Source organism: Somniosus microcephalus, unplaced genomic scaffold (assembly GCF_052327205.1).
Source record: "Somniosus microcephalus isolate GS21.2 unplaced genomic scaffold, FLI_Smic_1.0 unresolved_chr1, whole genome shotgun sequence".
Classification (NCBI taxonomy): domain Eukaryota; kingdom Metazoa; phylum Chordata; class Chondrichthyes; order Squaliformes; family Somniosidae; genus Somniosus; species Somniosus microcephalus.
In genome coordinates this window covers 135291341-135311078 of record NW_028225179.1, presented here as the reverse complement: position 1 = coordinate 135311078, position 19738 = coordinate 135291341, and the positions used below count along the sequence as shown (strand labels likewise).

Genomic DNA, 19738 nt, shown 5'->3' with positions numbered 1-19738 from the left:
CTCCTGGACTGGTTAATCTGGGCCTGGGTGATCTCCTGGACTGGTTAATCAGGGCCAGGTGGAACTCCTGGTCTGGTTAATCAGGGCCAGGGTGATCTCGACTAGTTAATCTGTGCCAGGGTGATCTCCTGGACTGGTTAATCAGGACCAGGTGGATCTCCTGGACTAGTTAATCAGGGCCAGGGTGATCTCGACTAGTTAATCAGGGCCAGGGTGATCTCGACTAGTTAATCACGGCCAGGGTGATCTCGACTAGTTAATCAGGGCCAGAGTGATCTCGACTAGTTAATCAGGGCCAGGGTGATCGCGACTAGTTAATCAGGGCCAGGGTGATCTCGACTAGTTAATCAGGGCCAGGGTGATCTCGACTAGTTAATCAGGGCCAGGGTGATCTCAACTAGTTAATCAGGGCCAGGGTGATCTCGAATAGTTAATCAGGGCCAGGGTGATCTCGACTAGTTAATCAGGGCCAGGGTCATCTCCTGGACTGGTTAATCAGAGCCAGGGAGATCTCGACTGGTTAATCAGGGGAAGAATGATCTTGACTGGTTAATGAGGGCCAGGGTGATCTCGACTAGTTAATCAGGGCCAGGGTGATCTTGACCAGTTAATCAGGGCCAGGGTGATCTGCTGGACTGGTTAATCAGGTCCAGGGTGATCTCCTGGACTAGGTTTGATGGCGCAAAGGGGTCGCAGTGGAACTTTTCCAGGTTCTATTTTCCCTTAATGGGCCTGGGTGTTTTATCTGGTTCTTCACCTCTCCCAGGAGATCACACGGTGCCGGCTGGGGCGGTGAGTGTATATATTGTAATGCACGAGTCATCACAACTGTGTGGGACAGGCTGGATGGACCAGTAGGTCTTTCCCTGTCTGTCATTTGTTGGTAGGAATGCACCCAACTTTCCGATGTTTGCTGCCAGGATTGAAGGAAACCAGAGGAAACACTACCGGAAAATCCAGGGCTGGTTCCTGCTCCCTGTCCCTCTGCGGTGCTCCAAGCATCCATAGAGGTTCTGGCTCCTGCGGAGGTTCAATGGGCTTTAGCAGTGGAGATACCAGCACCTGAAATCCGTTGAGCGTCTGACGGGAGCCACAGAACCTTCCGCAGAACCTGCGGGTGGCCAATCGGAAGATTGCAACTGCCTTGCGGTATTCTTAAATAGGAACGGATGAACAGGAGGGGGCCGTTCAGCCCCTCGAGCCCCTTCCGCCATCCAATCAGATCACGGCCGATCTGTATCTTAACTCCATCCACCCGCCTTGGTTCCATAACCCTTAATACCCTTGTCTGACACAATTCTATCAGTCTCAATTTTGAAACGTTCAATTGGTGCCCCCAGCCTCAAGAGCTTTTTGGGGGAGAGAGTTCCGGATTTCCACTCGTGAAGAAGTGCTTCCTGACATCACCCCTGTACAGCCTAATTTTAAGGTTATAAGAACATAAGAACATAAGAAATAAGAGCAGGAGTAGGCCACACAGCCCCTCAAGCCTGCTCCACCATTCAATAAGATCGTGGCTGATCATCGACCTCAACTCCACTTTTCTGCCCAATCTCCATAACCCTTGATTCCCCTAGAGTCCAAAAAGCTATCGATCTCAGCCTTGAATATACTCAAAGACTCAGCATTCACAGCCCTCTGGGGCAGAGAATCCAAAGATTCACAACCCTCTGAGTGAAGAAATTCCTCCTTACCTCAGTCTTAAATGGCCTACCCCTTACCCTGAGACTATGATCCCTAGTTCTAGACACTCCATCCAGGGGAAACAACCTCTCAGCATCTACCCTGTCAATCCCCTTCAGAATCTTGTATGTTTCAATGAGATCACCTCATAGGACAGCCCTCTCATCCCAGGAATCAATCTAGTGAACCTTCGTTGCACCGCCTCCAAGGCAAGTATATCCTTCCTTCGATAAGGACACCAGAACTGTGCACAGTTCTCCAGGGGTGGTCACACCAAGGCCCTGTACAATATGGCCCCCTTATTCTCGACTCCCCTCACCAGAGGAAATAGTTTCTCTCTCTCTCTACCCTATCGAATCCTTTAATCATCTTAAACACCTCAATTAAATCACCCCTTAATCTTCTATACTCAAGGGAATACAAGCCTAGTCTGTGCTACCAGTCCTCATTAATTTAACCCTTTTAGCCCCGGTAGCATTCTGATGAATCTGCGCTGCACCCCTTCCGAGACCAATATATTGGTCCTGAGACGCGGTGCCCAGAACTGAACGCAGTTATTCCGGGTGGGGTCTGACCAGAGCTCAGTACAGCTGAAGTGGAGCTTCCAGCCCGCTGTATTCTGGAGATAAAGGTCAACATTCCATTAGCCTTGACATAATAAAACTCGCTACGCACTTGGTTCGAGTATAAAGCAAGGCTTTAATCAACTTGTTTCAAAACATGGAGGTCTAGTTGTACTTCACTAGTTCCTGCCTTACAAAATGTCCCTGGGCAAGCTAGGCCACGCCCGAGTATTTATACTCCTTGGACGGCGCCACCAGCTGGCCGTCCAGTGTTACTTCATGAGTCGTTTCTTCATGATGATGAGATTTATAACAAGCCTTTCTAACCATTCTGTCAAACAATGGCCGTGGAAGGAGAACCGGGGGCAGTGTATCCAGGGTTTTTCCAATAAGTCAGCCATTGACGCACGGGAGGGGGTGGCTGGGGGTTTGGGCCAGCGGGTGGCACGGGACCTCTGGAAAAATTCCACCCGCCATTCCTGATTTCCAGAATCCTCTTAGTTCCTCACCTCCGTCAACTCTCGACGGTATTATACTTAGCGGGGCACGCCCAGCTATTCACTTTCCCCCCCCCCCCCGCGAAGCGACAGGTCATCCGCGTGTAGCCGATGTGCTCCCCAAGTATGGGGTCTGTTCCCAGTAATTTATTCCTCGCTTGCGTAAAAGCCAAATCCTTTCTCGCTGCTTTGACTTCTATTTCAGCTGTTTCCGCCCCCCAACCCCCACCTCCACCCCCCGCCTCCAGCCCGTAGGAATGCCTGAGCTCTGATTGCAAAGAAAAAGTGCCCTCTGACCTCTGACCTCACTGCTGCAGCATGACCCCTGACCCACCGGGGGGGGTGGCGGCGGGGGGGCCCCAATCATTTGTCGTGCTCTGTTCGCTCTGCACTGCCAAGTTTGGAAGGAGATGAGAATTTTAATACATAACAGGTACAGTTCGCAATCTGTGTCGAGTTAGCTTTTCTGCTTAGAACAGAGAAGGTTAAGGGAAGATTTAATAGAGGTGTTCAAAATCATGAAGGGCTTTGATCGAGTAGCTAAGTAGAGGCTGTTTCCAGTGGCAGAGCGTCAGTGACCAGAGGTCACAGATTTAAGGTGATTGGTAAAAGAACCAGAGGGAAGATGAGGAGAATTATTTTTAACGCAGCGAGTTGTTGTGATCTGGAATGCACTGCCTGAGAGGGTCGTGGGAGAAGATTCGATAGTAGCTTTCAGAAGGGATTTGGATAAAGACTTGAAAGGGAAAAAATTTGCAGGGCTACGGGACTAATTGGACAGCTCATTCAAAGAGCCGGCACAGGCACAATGAGCTAAGCGGCCTCTTTCTGTGCTGTGTGATTCTCTGATTCTATTCTATGAGCTCAGTCAGGTTGGCAATAAGGACACTGTGACTGGCCTCAGCATGCTTGAGCGAGGGAAAGAAAGACTTAAATTTCTATAGCACCTTTCACGACCACCGGACATCTCAAAGCACTTTACAGCCAACGGAGTACTTTTGAAGTGGAGTCACTGTTGTAATGTGGGAAACGCAGCAGCCAATTTGCGCACAGCAAGCTCCCACTAACAGCAATGTGATAATGTAAGCAAATCAGTGTTTTTGTTATGTTGATTGAGAGATAAATATTGGCCAGGACACCAGGGAGAACTCACCTGCTCTTCTTCATAATAGTGCCATAGGATCTGTCACATCCACCTGAGAGATCAGACGGGGCCTCGGTTTAACCTCTCATCCAAACAACTGCACAATCTGACAGTGTAGCACTGCACTGGAGTGTCAGCCTAGCATTTTATGTACTCAAGTCCCTTGGCGTGGGACTTAGAACCCACAACCTTCTGACTCAGTAGGCAAGTGTGCTACCCACTGAGCCACAGCTGACACTAGCGAGTAATCTATCAGTTGGTCCTGAGCACTATCCATTAACTTGTGCTGGTCAGAGCGGGTATCAAGTGAAGTGAGGATCGGGCTTTGTCTGTGATGTCTCCTCAACAACAACAACAACTTGCATTTATATAGCCCCTTTAACACAGTAAAGCATCCCCAAGAGGTTTAGGAAGGGAATTTAGGGGGTAGGAGGCTAAAACTAGCCGTAGCCTCTCCGAGCTTGGGAGGGCTAACATCACCCAGAGCTCTTACTCCCAATGAAGCCCCTGCAGCAAAGTGAGCATGTGCAGACATCAGGTGAGAACAGAATTAAGCTTGGTCGCGATGCCTCCCATGGGGCAATAGCCCACAGGTGATCATCAGTGAAGTTCCCTATTCAGCGCCTGGGCACAAAAGCTTGGCGGGGGCCTAAGCGCTTCTTGCAGACTTGGTTGCGAACTGCACGTGGTTTTAATCTGAGAGAAAGTTTCTCCTCCCGCCCCCTTGCTGGCACCGCAGCTGGGATTAGAAAAGCCGACACAGAGTCCGCGTCAAACCCGGAATCGGAGCGCTTGCCGACCATTGGAATGAGCTCGTCATTCCCTCTCCGGACTGGGAGGAAAACCAGGAGCAATTAGCGCACCAGGTTTTCGATAACCTCTTAACACTGCAACCCCCCCCACTCCTCCCCACCCACCCTTCCCTCCGGGGCCAAGCTCTTTTGCCCCGGGGTTTGGGGGGGGGGTTCATAAGAGTCATAGAATGATACAGCACAGAAAGAGGCCCTTTGGCCCGCCACGCCTGTGCCGGCTCTTTGGTAGAGCTGTCCAATTAATCCCACTCCCTTCTGTGTTACCCATGGCTCAGTTGGTAACACACTTGCCTCTGAGTTCCAAAGGTTGTGGGTTCAAGTCCCACCCCATGGAATTTGAGTAAATAAATTTAGGCTGACACACCCAGTGCAGTACTGAGGGAGCACTGCACTGTCGAAGGTGCTGTCTTTCGGATGAGACGTTAAACTGAGTCCCTGTGTGCTCTCTCAGGTGGACGTAAAAGGCCCCATGGCACTATTTCGAGAGAAGAGTTTAGGGGAGTTATCCCCGGTGTCCTGGTCAATGTGTATCCTTCAACCAACATAACAAAAACAGATTATCACATTGTTGTTTGTGGGAGCTTGCTGTGTGCAAATTGGCTGCTGCGGTTTGTACATTACCACTGACTGTACTTCATTGGCTGTAAAGTGCTTTGAGGCGTCTGGTGGTCATGAAAGGCGCTATAAAAATGTAAAACTTTTTTTCTGCCCTTTCCCCATAACCTGGCCTCATAATTTAACCCATTAATCCCTGGTATCATTTGAGTGAATCTGTGCTGTGACCACTGCCAAGGCCAAAAAATCCTGAGATGCGGTGCCCAGAACTAAACTCAGTAGAGCTGTCCAATTAGTCCCGATCCCCGCGTCCTGCAAAAAAAAATTTCCACTTCACGTATACATCCAATTCCCCTTTCGAAAGTTACTATTGAATCTGCTTCCACCGCCCTTTCAGGCAGCGCGTTCCAGATCGCAACAACTCGCTGCATTAAAAAAAAAATGTCTCCCTCATGTCGCCTCTGGTTCTTTTGCCAATCACCTTAAATCTGTGTCCTCTGGTTACCGACCCTCCTGCCATGGATGTTGTAGAAAGAAAATCCAGCCCTCGGTGTCCGGGCTGGCATGTGGAGACGAGGTAACAATAGGCGCCTAGCGACGCGGAATCGTACCTGACCTTTAACCTTCGGCGGGGGGGCGGGGAGGGGGGAATAGGAGGGGAGCGAGTGAGGGGAGAAAAAAAAAGGTCACGCTTGACTTCCCCCGTGGGCCATGCTCGGAAATGAGAGTGTAGCGAGCTGTATTTTTTTTTATCTCGGCCTTTCTCCCGCGATCCAGTTCTCCTGCTAATGAATAGCGACAACTAGTATTTATATAGCGCCTCTACCGTAGTAAAAACATCCCCAAGCCACTTTGCGAGTGATTGTCAAACAAAAATTTGACACCGAGCCACATAAGGAGATATTAGGGCAGGTGACCCAAAAAGCTTGGTCAAAGAGGTAGGGTTTTAAAGGAGCGTCTTAAAGGAGGAGAGAGGCGGAGAGGTTTAGGGAGGGAATTCCAGAGCTTAGGGCCTGGGCAGCTGAAAGGCACGGCCGCTAATGAGGACAACTGTCGCCTGTTTAAAAGAAGCGTTGATGTCTGGCTCCCAGACAGAGGTGGATGAGATCAGTATTTTCAATTTGTACACTCACTCGCCTGCTCTTTGGTGATGTCACTGATTGATGGAGCCAAGCGGCATCTTAATGAGGGGTGGGAGGAGAGAGCAGCAGAGCAGGGGGGGCGGGAACGAATAGCGCGTTAATCCATTCCAAGAAATGCCCATGGGAGCACTCGGCTGGTAGTGCTGCAGTTTATATAGTAACATTTGTTCAGCGTGAGAGAGAGAGAGAGAGAGAGAGAGACGCGCACACAGACAGACAAAGGGGGAAAGGAGATCAGTCGGTCAAGTGACAGGAGTGCGGAGACTCGAGTCCTTTGTGATCAGCTGTGCCTTTTCTTTCCCTCCTAATCTTTTGAGAAACTATACAATTCATCTGCCTTTTGCTCCACCCCTCCTCCTCCTCCTCCTTCTCCAGTTCCTGGCTTTGAAGAGCTCATGGAGAGAAAATCAAGGCAGAATTCCAGGCGTTGAGTGCAAGAGAGAATAAGCCCACATTGCCCAGCCCTGGGTGGGTTCTTTTTTATTTGGTTTGATTTTTTTTTCCCTTTTTTTTTCTCTCTCTTCTCTTCCGCGCGCTGAAATCACTTCTGAGGGTCCCGCCGGTCGCCATGGAGACGGGAAAGCTGGCCGAAGGTGGTGGCGGCGGCGGCAGCAGCAGCTGCCACTGAGTCGGGATAATCCCGATCTGTTGGTTTTTTTTTAAAAGGAGAAGAGGAGGGAAGGGAGCCTGGAAGCCGCCTTGCCGTCAAGCGAATCCATTTTAGAGGTCAGTCTGCTGAACTTGTTGGGTCGTAACGCCTGCCGGCGGCTTACGCGGGGGGGGGGGCTGTTGGAAGGGGTGGGCCCAGAAAGCTCATTGAGATTCAGTGCACTGCCGCCGAACTCTGGGAGAGCTGCTCTGACTTTCTGCTCTGACTTTCTATCAGGCGCTGGAGACCTGGCTGCCTGTGTTGTGCTACATCTGCTCCAGCTGTCATGGGGAGGGGGGCGGGGGGATGTGGGGATGTGGGGTGGCTGCTTGCTTTGTTGCTTAAACAAATTGACTGTGTAAATTCATGAAACTTTAAATAAAACTTAACAAATTAAATTAAAATTGCATTGGCCGGGTGTGACGATGCACTCCAGTCCCCGCGGTGCCCACCGGTCGCGGAAGGCCTCGAGCGTGCCGGCGGACACCGCGTGCTCCATCTCCCCAAAGCCACCCGGGCGCGAACATAGCCGCAGAAGAGAGGCAGGCAATCGGGCCGAACGACCCCCTCGGCCGCCCGCTGCCTGGACCTATTTATGGCTGGGGGTGGGGGGGGGGGGTGGTGGGGTTTGCTTGTGTCGGGGATGTGCAGTTGCTTTGAATGTGTGAGAGGGATGGTTGAGCTGCAGCAAAGAGAGTCATGAATCTCGCAGCTCAAGCTCTAGCCCTTTTGTTGTGATTATTTCTATTTACATCTTCTCGGCTGCTCGTAGAATGATACAGCACAGAAGGAGGCCGTTCGGCCCATTGTACCTGTGCTGGCTCTTTGAAAGAGCTCTCCAATTAGTTACCGCTCCCCCAGCTCTTTCCCCATTCGCCCTGCAAATGTTTCCTACTCAAGTATTTATCCGATTTCCCTTTCGAAAGTTACTGTTGAATATCGAATACAAGGATGTTGCCGGGAGTAGAGAATCTTAGCTATGAGGAAAGACTGGATAGGCTGGGTTTGTTTTCCTTGGAACAGAGGAGGCTGAGGGGAGACCTTATTGAGGTGTATAAAATTATGAGGACCATAGATAAAGTGGATAGAAAGGACCTATTTCCCTTAGCAGAGGGGTCAAAAATCAGGGGGCACAGACTTAAAGTAATTGGTGGAAGGTTTAGAGGGGATTTGAGGGGAAATTTCATCACCCAGAGGGTTGTGGGGGTCTGGAACTCACTGCCTGAAAGGGTGGTAGAGGCAGGAACCCTAACCACATTTAAAAAGCACTTGGATGTGCCCTTGGGATGCTCTCACCTGCAGGGCTACGGACCAAGAGCTGGGAAGTGGGATTAGGCTGGATAGCTCTTTGTTGGCTGGCGCGGACACGATGGGCCCAAATGGCCTCCTTCTGTGCTGTCACTTTGTTTGATTCTATGAATGTGCTCCCACCGTCCTTTCAGGCAGTGCATTCCACGTCATAACAGCTTGCTGAGCATATCAGTATTCTCCGCATCTCCCCTCTGGGTGCCTTAAATCTGTGTCCTCTGGCTACCAACCCTCCTGTCACTGAAAACAGTTCCTCTTTATTCACGCTGTCAAAACCCTTCATGATTTTGAACCTCTATTAAATCTCCCCTGAACCTCCTCTGCTCGAAAGCTCATAACTGCTGCGTCCATCCCAGTGAGGAAAGAGAGAAGTGCATCTTAACGTTTTCATATTATCATTTTGTCATCTTCTCTCCTTACTCCCAAGTAAGTCTCCCCTTGTTGGAGGCAGTGGGGTGGGGGTGGGGGGGGGGGGGGGTTGGTGGCCTCCATTGTAAAACACATAAGCCGGAGGGCGTGGGCAAGATTGGCACTACAGCGGGGCATCAAGCGGGTGGTAGGGGTGTTCAAGGTTTGCCTGATTGGCACTGCCGCCATTCATCAGTGTGGAGTCCAGCAATACCATCGTGTGAATTTTGAAAGGGGTTGCTGCAGTGGTCTAGTGGGATAGAGAATTTCAGCTTCACGCTTCAGTGCTTTTGAGAATTCTTCTTCTTAGGCAGTCCCTCGGAACCAAGGATGACTTGCTTCCACGCTAAAAATGAGTTCTCAGGTGACTGATGAGTCCAGCGCAGGACCTACAGTCTCTGTCACAGGTGGGGCAGACATTGGTTGAAGGGGCGGGTGGGTGGGGTGCTTGGTTTGGCGTGCGCTCCTTCCGCTGTTTGTGCTTGGCCTCTGCTTGCTCCCGGCGAAGAGACTCGAGCTGTTCGGCGCCTTCCCGGATGCTTCTCCTCCACTTTGTCCGGTCTTGGGCCAGGGATTCCCAGGTGTCGGTGGGGATGTTACACTTTTTCAAGGAGGCTTTGAGGGTGTCCTTGAAGCATTTCCTCTGCCCACCTGGGGCTCTCTTGTCGTGTTGGAGCTCCGAGTAGAGCGCTTGTTTTGGGAGTCTCGTATCGGGCATGCGGACGATGTGGCCCGTCCATCGGGGCTGTTTGAGCGTGGTCAGAGCTTCGATGCTGGGGATGTTGGCCTGAGCGAGAACACTAACATTGATGCGCCTATCCTGCCAATGGATTTGCAGGATCTTGAGGAGGCAGCGTTGGTGGTATTTGAGAATATCCTCCGGGAAACTGCTCAGGATTCAGAATCCGCTTATGGCGGGTGATTTTAACTCTTGGCGATATTGCAACACAGGACGAGATTGGATCAGCCACATGTTATACACCTCACCTGATTTTCCATTCCAAATGCTTCAATGGCATTGTCTTCTAGGTGGCAGCTGTGGCTCAGTGGGTAGCACTCGGTGCCTCTGAGCCCTAGAAAGATTGTGTCAATACTTGCCATAGAGGGAGACGGAGTGCAACGAAATTTCACCAGACTGGCTCCTGGGATGGGGGGGATTGTGCTATGAGGAGAGATTGGGTAGACTAGGCCTATATTCTCTCGGGTTTAGAAGAATGAGAGGTGATCTCATTGAAACATACAAAATTCTTACAGGGCTTGACAGGGTAGATACAGGAAGGATGTTCCCCTGGCTGGGGAGTCTAGAACCAGAGGTCACAGTCTCAGAATAAGGGGTCGGCCATTTAGGACTGAGATGAGGAGAAATTTCTTCACTCAGAGGGTGGTAAATCTTTGGAATTCTCTACCCCAGAGGGCTGTGGAGGCTCAGTCGTTGAGTATTTTCAAGACAGAGATCGATAGATTTTTGAATATTAAGGGAATCAAGGGATATGGGGATAGTGGAAGGAAGTGGAGATGAGGTAGAAGATCAGCCATGCTCTTATTGAATGGCAGAGCAGGCTCAAAGGGCCAAATGGCCTACTCTTGCTCCTATTTCTTATGTCAACGGAAAAGAGTTCAAATCCCACTCCCCAGAGACTTGAGGACCTATTTGTTTAACATCTACATCAATAAAGCCAGAGCCTACCAACAGTGCCACCCTCCCTCAGCACTGCGCTGGCAGAGTAACCTAGATTTGGTGCCTCGTGGAGTGGGCCATGAACCCATGACCTCCTGACTCAGAGGTGAGAGTGCTACTCACTGAGCCACACACAGTCATGAGTGGAATGATGTAACAGGTCATCTCAGTCAAGTGATAGACAGCAGCTTTAAGACATGGAAGGAATAAGATGGGTAATAGTCACTGCATGGCAGGAAAAGGTTCACTAGGTTGATTCCAAGGATGACGGGGTTGTCTTATGAGGAAAGGTTGAGCAGGTTGGGCCTATATTCATTGGAGTTTAGAAGAATGAGAGGTGATCTTATTGAAACGTATAAGATTCTGAGGGGGTTGGACAGGGTAAATGCTGAGAGGGTGTTCCCCCTCTAGAACGAGGGGGCATAATCTCAGAATAAGTGGTCGCCCATTTAAGACGGAGATGAGGAGGAATTTCTTCTCTGAGAGTCGTGAATCTTTGGACTTCGTTACCCCAGAGAGCTGTGAAGTCTGAGCCAGTGAATATATTCAAGGTTGAGATAGACAGATATGTGAGCAACAGAGGAGTCGAGGGTTATGGGGAGCAGGCAGGAAAGTGGAGCTGAGGCCAAAATCGGATCAGCCATGATCTTATTGAATGGCGGAGCAGGCTTGATGGGCCGAATGGCCTACTCCTGCTCCTGTTTCTTATGTTCTCCTGTTCTAAAATGAGATCGGCCGTTGATCCAATGGAGTCCGTTCAATGGAAAGTAAAAATCAGATGGACTGTGAAGTAGGGGCCTGTCCGATCCTGTCCGTTTCCCCGTCGGACGGGTAAGGCTAAAAGTGCCACGAAAGGGTCGTTGAATAGCTAAGAGGAAATGGGAGCGATGGCGTCGGCTACGAAATGAAAACAGGATTGGAGATGAGGAACGAGACTGCAAATCGGCAAACGCATTAAGCTCGTCAGCCAGTGGACGAGAACGGGCAACTTAACATTTCATCAGCGCAGCCTTCATCAGAACCGACAAGGGGACGTAGGAGACTTGCATTTCTATAGCGCCTTTTCATGACCACAGGACGTCCCAAAGCGCTTTACAGCCAGTGAAGTACTTTTGAAGTGGAGTCACTGTTGTGATGTGGCAGCCAATTTGCACACAGCAAGTTCCCACAAACAGCAATGTGATAATGACCAGGCATATGTGGTCTGACGTTACTGAGGTTTACGTGCACCGGCCAGAGAAAGGTGGGTCAGTTGCCGGGAATTTCCTTGCAGGGGAGTCTATCATTCGTCCGGTGTAACTTCAGTGCAAGATCGGCTGCAACGCCAATTGCACGCCGGTGTGGGAGTTCCACTGGTCATGAGATTATGGCAGTCGATTGGCAGACTTCTGGGGGAATTTCCCCAGGGGATTGTTTTTATAATCCTCAAAGGCTGTGCGTAGCGGGCAACAGAACATGTGGCAGCCATGACTCACAGAGAGTGAGTGCTGTTGCTCCATAATAAGAAATTTTGTGAAACTTTCTTTGTAAACCCTGTGGCAAAGATTTAAAGCAGGCTGTCGCGCCTTGTAAATTCCGACTTTAAAGACATGTTTCAGCCACCATTCACGCGCCTATCCTTCCTCAATAAGCCACGGCTCAGTGGGTAGCACTCTCGCCTCTGAGTCAGAAGATCGTGGGTTTGAAGTCCCGCTCTTAGAAGCATAAAATCTAGGCTGACACTCGCAGTGCTGAAAGAAAAAAGAAAGAAAGACTTGCATTTATATAGTGCCTTTCACGACCACCGGACGTCTCAAAGCGCTTTACAGCCAATGAAGTACTTTTGAAGTGGAGTCACTGTTGTGATGTGGCAGCCAATTTGCACACAGCAAGCTCCCACAAACAGCAACGTGATAATTGTGATGAAATATTCCATTCATCACTCATCAGTATTTCTCTGCCTGTGGCTGTGGTTGGTTTCAGTTTCATTTCCATTGTATTGTACTGTGTGTAGGGCTCCGCCCATACCTGGCTCCTATGTAAGCTGGCCCAGCCTGCAGCACATCCAGTATGGCAGACCTCTGGATGGAAGATACATTCTCCTCTGTGTGTTACCTTCTAAGTCAATAAAAGCCTTGTTTTGTTTCGCTAACATCGAGTCTCGGATTTATTGAGGCACATCAATAATGACTGGATAATCTGTTTTAGTGATGTTGGTTGAGGGATAAATATTGGCCAGGACACCGGGGATAACTCCCCTGCTCTTCTTCAAAATAGTGCCGTGGGATCTTTTACGTCCACCTGAGAGGGCAGATGGGACCTCGGTTTAATGTCTCATCTGAAAGACGGCACCTCCAACAGTGCAGCACTCCCTCAGCACTGCACTAGGAGTGTCAGCCTAGCTTTATGTGCTCAAGCCCCTGGAGTGGGACTATGAACCCACAACCTTCTGACTCGGAGGCGATTGTGTGCTACCCACTGAGCCACAGCTAACACACCGCTGAGGGAATGCAGCGCTGTTGGACGTGCTGTATTTCGGATGAGACGTTAAACCGAGGTCCCGTCTGCCCCCTCAGGTGGCTGTAAAAGATCCCAGGGCACTATTTCGAAGAAGAGCAGGGGGAGTTATCCCTGGTGTCCTAGGCCAATATTTATCCCTCAATCAACATCACTAAAAACAGATGATCTGGTCATTATCACGTTGCTGTTTGTGGGAGCTTGCTGTGCGCAAATAGGCTGCTGCGTTTCCCACATTACCACAGCGACTACACTTCAAAAAAGTACCTCATTGGCTCTGAAGCCCTGTGGGACGTCCTGAACAAATGCTAGATAAATGCAAGTCAGTCTTTCTTTCAAGAGATTCAGGTTTCTGTGTTTTCAGGGGTTGGAGGGAGAGATTTTAGCAATGCACAGTTTGTCCGCTAAAGTTGGCTGACCTCTGAACTTTACCCCTGGGGTCGCTACCAGGGGCGCCCTCATAAGGGAGGTCAATACTTCTGTGAGTACACGAGCTGTGCAAGAGGTTTCCATTGCAAACAATTTGAGTATTTCCAGGGCTTGCGGCAGGATTTGTGGCAATCATTCTAAAAGAAAGAACTTGCATTTATATAGCGTCTGTCACAACCTCAGGATGTCCCAAAGCACCTTACAGCTAATGAAGTACTTTTTGAAGTGTAGTCACTGTTGTAATGTAGGAAGCACGGCAGCCAGATTGCACACAACAAGGTCCCACAAACAGCACTGAGATGTCTGGGAATATCTTGTTTTTAGGGTTGTTGACTGTGGGATAAGTGTTGGCCAGGATGCCAGGGAGAACTCCCCCTGCTCTTCTTCAAAATAGTGGCCGTGCGATCTTTTACATCTACCTGAGACGGCAGAGGGGGAGCTCAGTTTAACATCTTGTCCAAAAGACGGCACCTCCGACAGTGCAGCACTCCCTCAGCACTGCATTGTGGTGTAAGCCTGGAGTCTCACTGAGTGGGATTAAGAACATAAGAATTAGGAGCAGGAAGAGGCCATTCGGCCCCTCGAGCCTGCTCCGCCATTCAGTAAGATCATGGCTGATCTTCTACCCCATCTCCACTTTCCTGAACTATACCCATATCCCTTGATTCCCTTAATATTCAAAAATCTATCGATCTCTGTCTTGAATATACTCAATGACTGAGCCTCCACAGCCCTCTGGGGTAGAGAATTATAAAGATTCACCACCCTCTGAGTGAAGAAATTTCTTCCCATCTCAGCCCTAAATGGCCGACCCCTTATTCTGAGCCTGTGACCCCTGGTTCTAGACTCCCCAGCCAGGGGAAACATCCTCCCTGCATCTACCCTGTCAAGCCCTGTAAGAATTTGGTATGTTTCAATGAGATCACCTCTCATTCTTCTAAACTCTAGGGAATATAGGCCTAGTCTACTCAATCTCTCCTCATAGCACAACCCCCTCTTCCCAGGAACCAGTCTAGTGAACCTTCGTTGCATTCACTCTATGGCAAGTATATCCTTCCTTAGGTAAGGAGACCAAAACTGTACACAATACTCCAGGTGTGGTCTCACCAGGGCCCTATGTAATTGCAGTAAGACGTCTTTACTCAAATCCTCTTGTAATAAAGGCCAACCACACAACTAGTCTGACTCCGCAGCAAGAGTGCTACCCACTGAGCCTCAACCGATTACTAGCCCAATTGCTCTGTCATGTACTAAGTGGCTGAAATTACTCTGAGCCATGGCTTGATTAACGTTCTGGGGTAAAATTCCTGCACGCAATCCCTCAACAAAGCGGCTAACCTTTAAAGTAAATGGACGGACCGGCGCCCCCTATCTGCCGACTGACAAGCTGCAGGCACCGAATTTATACGCCACTCGCTTCCTCTGGTCCCTCCCCCTGCAGTTCCTTGCACATACCCCAGCCCAGCAGATCAAACGCAGAGTCGCGTACAAAAGCAAAGGAGGGTGCTCCCCCTCCACACGGTCACCAACAGAGGGGACCAGCGCCATTTCTGGATGGGAAAGAGAATAAGGAAGGGTCGTCTCTCACTTTCCATCACTATAATCCCAAAACTCAGCATACAAGTTTGTTCCCTTCCTCCTCTGAAGATATTGAGGCGGGTTGTCCTGTTCTTGTGCTCGAGACTACCGGGTCCTCAAGGTGTAGCGAGTACGGGTGTGGAGGACCATGCACTTCGAAAAGAACCCGCCCGGTTTTCCGGCCATAAGCGGGCAGGAAATTGGGCAGGCTCCTTTGCACCTGGACACTCCTCCCCACCCGATTTTCCTGTATTGGCTGCACCCAGAAGATTCAATAGCTCCAGTCACAGAGAAGTCCCAAACAGCCTATGCCAGCTTACAGTAGGCAGCTGGAGGCTGGGGCTATCAAGTGGCGAGCAACATCCACGCCATATAAGTGCCAGTTAATGACCATCTCCACCGAGAGAAGGCCCCAGCCCCCTCTTCCTGATCTTCAGGGGTACAGTAGTGTTGTGCTTATTAGCCTAGTAATTCAGAGGCGTAGTCAGGCTTTTGTTCACCTGCCCTAATATCTCCTTATGTGTGTTATATTTTGTCTGATAATCACTCCTGTGAAGCGCCCTGGGACATTTTTACTACATTAAAGGCGCTGTATAAATGCAGGTTATTGTTGTTGTCACGGGAGCGCCACTATATCACGGACTGCGGCGGTTCAAGAAGAAGGCGGCCTACCTTCTCAGGGCAACTAAGGGACGGCTGATAAACGCCGGCCTTGCCAGCAGCGCCTAGGTCGCGAGAACATACGAGAAAAGGAAGGTCCGCCCCATCCACTCATGTGGGGGAGTACCGCGGCCCGATTCTGTTTGCCCTCTGGTACCTCACCCGAGTGGCCACTCTTCATGCGGGCGGGGAGAGCGCCAGCGGCTATTCGACTTTGGGAGGCGTCGCGGCCAAGCCGAATACTTTTCTCGCCCAACATCCTTGCACTTTGCAGCGGGCAAGGGGAGTGGAGGAGGTGTCTGGTAAATAGCGACCATTACAGACCTTTCCCCTCCATAGCCCAATGGAGTCGAGTCCCAATTTAGCCTGTGTGACCACATCCCAGTATAAGTCACCACTTTCAGCAGAGATGAGGAGAAAGGAAACTGGCAGAGAGAGAAAAAAAAAAGGTACTAAAGGTCATTTGGACAAAACCTCATAAGTTAGGCCTCACTGGATGGATCTGAAGGGGAAGTGTTCCTTCTAACCAGTAGCCAACAAATCTTGATCGGTTCAGCCTTTGCTAATTCTGCAATTTGCAAAGTGATTTTTGCTGATTTTCCGCCGTCGTGTTGGTGCCTGCAAATTCGTGGGAATGTGAGGAGTGAAGAATTCCCTTCTCTCCCTGAGAATTTGCAGATGTTGGACTGCCGACCAAAGAGGCCAATCAATTCCGTGGGGAAAACTGAATGTGTTGCAACGGGGACCGATGCCCAAGTCACAAAGGTGGCGGAGAAGCAAGCGGCCACAAGATGTACCAGAGAAATGGAAAAGGGCTAAAGTCTATTCTTTTAATTCACTTTCTTCCTTGAAATTAATTTTAGGAATGACATTTGGGAAAGACTGCACACACCAAGCACACACGCATGCACGCACACACTTAAGCACACACTCACACATGTGCACACACTCTCACACACACATACACACGCACGCACACACATGCACGTACACACGCACGCTCACACTCACACATACATACATGAACATGCACGCGCACACATGCACACACATACACGCACACATGCACGTACACATGCACGCACACATAAACACGCACGCACACACGCACACACACGTACACACACACGCACACACTCACACACGTACACGCTCACACGCCGCACACACATGCACATATACACACACACACGCACACACACACAGCATCAGCAGCAAAATTCAAGGTCGATCTGAACGTGGGTGGTGCGGTACAACAGAGGCTTCGCAAAGAGGCAGCTTTTGCTGGGCTTGAGGTTTGGACCAGGTTCACGGTTTAATTATTTTCACTGTCAGTGGCAAAGCAGTTTGTCGGGGCCACAGGGCTGTTTTCGTTTCGCTATGGAGCTTGTGGAAGGGAAAGATTAAATTCCAGCAAAGTGATGATCTTCTTGGCCCGGGTTGTGGCTATGGTTAGCAGTGGGAGGGTGGCGGGGGGGGAGGGCGGTTATTGTGTCATCGGCAAGATTGAGTGCCATCATTCCTATTTCTATTGGGAATCTGAAGTCGTGCCAGCGACACTTGGTTTGAGAAAGGCTAAAGCCCTCCGATTTCAGCTTTTCTCACAATTACAGAGGCGGCCAACTCAGTTACACTTTCATTACGGCTAAAACTGTGAGAGTTCAGTGATCAATCAGAATGTGATAGGGGATTATTGAATGGTGCAGTACACACTGGGATAAAAAAAATTGTTTTAACTGATACAAAAGAATGGACATTTTGCATTTACACATCATCTTTCACAACTTCAAGACATCCCAAAGGGAGTTACAGCCAATCAAGTACTTTCTGAAGTATCGACACTGTTGTAGGAAACGCGGCAGCCAATTTGCACACAGCAAGCTCCCACAAACAGCAATGTGACTGGATAATCTGTTTTTAGGTGTTGGTTGAGGGATAAATATTGGCCCAGGACACCAGGGAGAACTCCTGCTGCTCTTCTAGCAAGTAATGGCAGGGGGACATTTTATATTTTTTTTATTCGTTCATGGGATGTGGGAATCGCTGGCAAGGCCAGCATTTATTGCCCATCTCTAATTGCCCTTTGAGAAGGTTGGTGGTGAGCCGACTTCTTGAACCGCTGCAGTCCGTGTGGTGAAGGTACTCCCACAGTGCTGTTCGGGAGGGAGTTCCAGGATTTTGACCCAGCGACGATGAAGGAACGACGATATATTTCCAAGTCAGGATGGTGTGTGACTTGGAGGGGAACTTGGAGGTGGTGGTGTTCCCATGTGCCTGCTGCCCTTGTCCTTCTAGGTGGTAGAGGTCGCGGGTTTGGGAGGTGCTGCCGAAGAAGCCGTGGCGAGTTGCTGCAGTGCATCTTGTAGATGGTACACACTGCAGCCACGGTATGCCAGTGGTGGAGGGAGTGAATGTTTAAGGTGGTGGATGGGGTGCCAATCAAGCAGGCTGCTTTGTCCTGGATGGTGTTGGAGCTGCACTCATCCAGGCAAGTGGAGAGTATTCCATCACACGCCTTACTTGTGCCTTGTAGATGGTGGAAAGGCTTTGTGGAGTCGGGAGGTGAGACACTCGCTGCAGAATACCCAGACTCCGACCTGCTCTTGTTGCCACAGTATTTCTGTGGCTGGTCCAGTTAAGTTTCTGGTCAATGATGACCCCCAGGATATTGATGGTGGGGGATTCAGCTGCAGGAATTGTCGTATTCCTAACTAATAACGGAGGTCGACTCAGGAGAACAATCAAAAGGTCTTTAATGTAGGATTAGATGAATTCCCAAAAACAACAGAGATCGATGCAGGAGAGCCATGGATCAGGTCTTTCCCCAATGGGGACGCCACGAGGACTGACTAGGCAGTCCGGTCATTTGCATCGTGATGTCATCGCGTTTGCTCGCGTTTTCCCGCGCTTAGGTAGTCACGTGATTTGCGTCGTGACGTCATCGCGTTTACCCGCGTTTGGGCAGTCACGTGGTTGGCGACGTGATGTCATCGCGTTTGCCCGCGTTTGGGCAGTCACATGGTTGGCGACGTGACGTCATCGCATTTGCCCGCGCTCTTAAAGTGACCACGCCCCGTAAATGCAACCTCTGTATACAAAACCCAGTAATGCCCAACAGAATGATACAGGTTTAGGCTGGTGTTAGAACATCATTAAAGGGAATTATATACAATTAGCTAGATTAACTCAGTGGTACCGCAACATGCGCCCCCCCCCAGAATTCGCTTTAACGGACAAAGTCAAACGGTGAGGTGGTTTGACGAGCCTGTCCGAACGACTCCTGTGGTCTCGAGGCGGTGGCTGCCGGGCGGCTGGCGGTCTGGCGGGTGGTAGCACTTGGTCTGCCGTAACGATGATGGGCGTCCAACCCCGTCTCGGCAGCTGTGCTGGCTGGCGGGCGGTCGAGGTCCATGGCTCTGTCGGTGATCTGCGGGAATGCCGAAACGGGCGATCCTGGAGGAGCTGAACGTGCGTCTTGTCAGATCGGGTAACTCGTCGAGCAGGCGAGCACACTCTTGCAAAGTCGGGAACACACAGGAGACGGTGCGCGACGTAGTGTCACAGCGGTAACACAGAAGAGAGTGACCAGTTGCTGCGTTGATCTGTGATCAGGGGTGGACAGCAATTATCCCGCGTGGCCGATCGCGACTCGGGATGCCCATAGACCCGTACCTCCGTGGTTGCAGTGTCAGTTGTTATTTGGTTGAAACGGGGAAAACTGTAGTGAGGGCGGCAACGCGCCGCCCTCGCGCCGAAATGCGCGTGGAAGAAAACACAGACAAGCAGGCTGACGGGCTGGTGTGGCATCGGCGGGGGATGAGTCCCCGAGGTTTGCGAGGGATGAATCCCCGTGGGTTGCGAGGGGTGAGTCCTCGTGGGTTGCGAGGGGTGAGTCATCGTGGTTTGCGAGGGGTGAATCCTCGTGGGTTGCGAGGGGTGAGTCCTCGTGGGTTGCGAGGGGTGAGCCCTCGTGGGTTGCGAGGGGTGAGTCCTCATGGGTTGCGAGGGGTGAGCCCTCGTGGGTTGCGAGGGGTGAGCCCTCGTGGGTTGCGAGGGGTGAGCCCTCGTGGCTTGCGGGGGGTGAGTCCTGGTGGGTTGCAAGGGGTGAGCCCTCGTGGCATCTCCGCGGGGGCGTG

The 19738-nt window shown here is 50.6% G+C and overlaps 1 protein-coding gene across 1 annotated transcript in view; it reads left to right on the top strand.

Annotated features, from left to right (window-relative positions):
• Nucleotides 1-6488: 6488 nt before the first annotated feature.
• The window catches only part of LOC147095910 (discoidin domain-containing receptor 2-like), a 239370-nt gene continuing 226120 nt past the window's right edge, over nt 6489-19738 (top strand). Inside the window, exon 1 of the mRNA XM_085974916.1 lies at nt 6489-7122. The gene's annotated coding sequence lies outside the window, so the exon portion shown is untranslated. The remainder of the gene's footprint in view (nt 7123-19738) is intronic.